The following is a 4394-nucleotide window of genomic DNA, read 5'->3' as shown; positions in this document are numbered from 1 at the left end:
CCACCTACCTGAAGTCCCCATGCCACTGGGGAGTGGAAGAAATGAAGCTGGCTTATGCATCTGAAGAAACTTCGTGAGTAGAGAAGGAGTGTTCCAGCAATTTTGGCATCCTTTTAAAGATGTAGAGATTGTCAAGAAAGGACAGAAATACAAACATGCGAAATCAGAACAATAACTTAAACAATGCTGCTGCTGCTAAGTCGCTTCAGTCGTGTCCAGCTCTGTGCAACCCCATAGACAGCAGCCCACCAGGCTCCCCCATTCCTGGAATTCTCCAGGCAAGAACACTGGAGTGGGTTGCCATTTGTTTCTTCAATGCATGAAAGTGAAAAGTGAAAGTGAAGTCGCTCAGTCGTGTCCGACTCCTAGCAACCCCATGGACTGCAGCCTACCAGGCCCCTCTGTCCATGGGATTTTCCAGGCTAGAGTACTGGAGTGGGGTGCCATTGCCTTCTCCGACTTAAACAATGATCACACAATAATTATTTATTTATATTATTTTCATGGCACACTATAACAAGCAATTATTGTGATGACTATATAATGAACTGCAATGCAACAAAAATGAACTGTGATAGATGGACAAAGTACATGGCATTTACAACAATAATTAGAATGCTTGGGTCCGTGTCAGATTGCATATAGGTATTCCTTGGATGAAACAGAAAGAATATTGCTACCTAAAGGGTACAGAAATAAGTGAGACCAGCCTCAGTCTCCTAGAGATAAATGTGAGTCTTTGGAGAGACCAGCCTCAGTCTCCTAGAGATAAATGTGAGCTTTGGGGATCCCAAAATTAAAGAAAATATTTAAATGTTACTACCAGCAGTGAACAGTCAGATTTCAAAGGCACAAAAAGCAATACTACTCTTCCTATTCCTCTTTTTTGTTTTCCATAAAATCACAGTAATAAATGAGTATAATATTTTAATGATGATCAATTTTCTGTATGGACCAATGGGATATGACTGGCCCTCATTCCTTAACTGTCATTGCCCGATTTCCTTCCATTTTTCCATGGAAGTCCTCAACATGAGAAAGTGTATCCAAATCTCTGTCCCAGGAAATGAAAGGTAATTAAAGAAATCCTGAGGCCCTTGAGAACTGTACTGTCTGTGGTTATGAAACTAAGAAAGGAACAGAGTAAGGAAGGAAAATAAAGGAAAACCTGGAACTCAAGATAGAAATTCCCCAAGGAGAATTCTCTTATATTGCAGGTATAGACTTTGCTGCTGGGAAGGATTGGGGGCAGGAGGAGAAGGGGACGACAGAGGATGAGATGGCTGGATGGTATCACTGACTCAATGGACGTGAGTCTGAGTGAACTCTGGGAGTTGGTGATGGACAGGGAGGCCTGGTGTGCTGCGATTTATAGGGTCGCAAAGAGTCGGACACGACTGAGCGACTGAACTGAACTGAACTGAACTGATAGAAAGGTAACTTGTTTATTCTTTCAATAATCCTCCCAAACCCCAGGGACACTCTCTCTCAGGCTTTGAATATCTAAAGATCTGTGGATCATAAAAGACAGGCAGAATTTCAGAAAGAAGAGGTTTCAGAAGATGAAGAGCTTATGCTGTAATTCCAGTATAAACTATCACATCACATATTTTTCTACTCTTTATGTTTCAAAAATTTTTCTACTATTTACTTTTCAGATGTGTCAATCTGATAAGCCTTCTTAGCTGTGAATTTGAACACTCAATCAGGTAGGACAATGAACCAGGAGACAGGCTGGGGAGTTGCCCATATCCTCTGTCTTCTTGCCTATATTCAATGTACAAGTCAAGGATTTAGACCTGTTTCCTATCTTACCATGAACCTTGTCTTTGTGGATTATGAAGACTCTGTTGCCTACATTTTTGTTGCCATATCTCTAGATAGTCTCCAAAGTAAATAAGTAATCAATAAATATTCAAAATGCAATGAAATAAATATTTGGCACAGAAAATCTCATTGTTATTTTCTTTAAATGTTAAGGAAAGATTTTGCCCCCAAGTGAATTTTTAATATAATTTTGTTTTGCAAGTAGAGAACCAAAAATGATATTTGACATATGTGTATCTTGATCAGGAGTGATAAAGTTTGACAGTATACAAAATATACATGGCTATCAAGGAAGTCTACTCAGAATTCCTGAAGCCATCTTTACAAAAAAGATGTGCAGCGTCCAGCACAGCGGGCGAGAAAGACCTGAAACAAGGGGGTGTGGGGCCGTGTAATGAAAAGACAGATACATATGATTTGGTAAGCGGGGAGTCAGGGGGCCTTCCTGCTCTCCATGGCAGGAAGACAAAATGGCTCCTTTCAGCCCACACTTTTATTGGCAGAAGTCACATGAGATCATTAGGAAATAGCTATACTGGGGGGTTTGATCAGCGCACCATCAAGAGGGAGTAAAATTAAGGCTCTGCTGTTAATCAGGAACATCTTGCTTTGTTTCCATGAGGACAGACACAGGGGCAGCCAGTGAAGCGGAGCACAGAGCATGTCCAGCTCCACATATGCCCGTTGGGCATGCTTACTCGGACAATCTCGGGGGGGAGGGCGCGGTTTGAGCACACTCCTGTCATGGGGCAGGTTCTGATCTCTGCCCTGCCAGGCTGCAACAAACATGTAATAAAGGTTAGATAATTTCTCAAAATTTTCTCTAGCTACAAAAGTGATAATCCCATGGGATCTCTGGAAATGTTCCCTAGTTGATTCACTTTTTTATTCTAGTCAAATCAAATCTTTCTCCTTTCATAGATTTCCCAGACTTTGAATGATTCCTTTTTATAGCAAGTGCTCCAATGTCTGCATCTCTATTCAGATTTCCTTATAGCTCTTATTATTCTCTCATTGTCTATTTTTCCTAAGTAAAAACTTCAGATGTTTTCTTCCTAGGTCAAGAGAGAGCACTGTGGTGGAGTGCTTAAAAATTTCCCTGCTTTTGGAGTTGATTTAGGATGATAAAGGGCAAGTTGTATCAGAGAAGATAATAAGCTGGCTAAATCCTGGAAGAAAGACAAATATTAATGATAAATCTAATTCTTAAAATGTTTGAGTAACTGTCCATAACCAACACGTGACCTTATTTAAATAGCAATGTTCCTCAAAATATTATTGTCTAGATGGGAAAATCCTCAGCTGTGGGACTCTGTTCCCATCAGAGATTGCATTCCATATGTTATTTTGTCTTTTCTTTCAAGTGATGCTGAATCAAACTTCAGTCACTGAATTTCTCCTCCTGGGAGTGACAGACAGACAAGTATTGCAGCCTGTTCTCTTTGTGGTTTTCTTTGCATCTTACATTGTCAGTGTGGCTGGGAATGCAGCCATCCTGATGGTTGTCATCTCTGATCCAAGACTGCATGTATTTTTTCCTGGGAAACCTGTCATGTCTAGATATCTGCTACTCCACGGTGACTCTGCCAAAGATGCTGGAGAACTTCCTCTCTACACACAAAGCAATTTCTTTCTTAGGATGCATAAGCCAGCTTCATTTCTTCCACTTCCTGGGCAGCACAGATTCCATGTTGCTGGCCGTGATGGGTTTTGACTGCTTTGTGGCTATCTGCAAACCACTTTGTTACCCTCTTATCATGAGTCATCAGGTCTGTGTCCAGATGGCTGTCACTGTCTGGATTATTGGGTTTTTCCATGCCCTGATGCACTCAGTAATGACCTCTTGCTTAAACTTCTGTGGTTCCAACCATATCCATCACTTCTTCTGTGATGTTAAGCCATTGTTGGAGTTGGCCTGCAAGAACACTGAGCTCAATGAGTGGCTGCTCAATACTGTCATGGGGACCTTTGCCATTGGCCCATTTTTTCTAACACTTTTATCCTATGCCTACATTATTATCTATCTTTATTTCAAGACCCACTCTTGCAGCATGCTCCATAAAGCACTGTCTACTTGTGTCTCCCACTTCATGGTAGTTCTTCTTTTCTACGCTCCCGTAGTTTTCACTTATATTTGTCCTGCCACAGGTAGCTCTGTGGAGCAGGAACGGATCATTGCCATTATGTACAGCATGGTCACTCCTGTACTAAATCCACTGATCTATACTTTGAGGAACAAGGAAGTGAAGGGAGCCTTGAGGAGAGTGATCAGTAGAAGACTGACCTGAAGTCTAGAGAATTCTTCTGAGGCATAAAGGGGCAAAGAGAAAATTGACATGTGAAGTCATACTGCTTTTCTAATTGTTTACCATTTGTAAAAACAGAAGAAAGTGTATAAAGGAAATGCAAGTGGGTAAGTCCAGTATATTTTGTTAAATAATGCATTTCTAGATAATATAATGGAAACTTAAACAAACAGACATGGAATCTTAATGCTGAATCTGTTTGGGGGATATCAATTGATGAAACTGATTTGTGTTCTTGAATAAAATTAGATACAGAAATTT

General features: G+C 40.6%; 1 pseudogene; it reads left to right on the top strand.

The window, feature by feature from the left end:
• Window positions 1-3193: 3193 nt before the first annotated feature.
• LOC120859675 lies at window positions 3194-4115 on the top strand (annotated as a pseudogene).
• Window positions 4116-4394: the final 279 nt, after the last annotated feature.

Source organism: Oryx dammah, unplaced genomic scaffold, assembly GCF_014754425.2.
Source record: "Oryx dammah isolate SB20612 unplaced genomic scaffold, SCBI_Odam_1.1 HiC_scaffold_2324, whole genome shotgun sequence".
NCBI classification, from domain to species: Eukaryota; Metazoa; Chordata; class Mammalia; order Artiodactyla; family Bovidae; genus Oryx; species Oryx dammah.
This window is presented reverse-complemented; position numbering and strand designations above follow the sequence as displayed.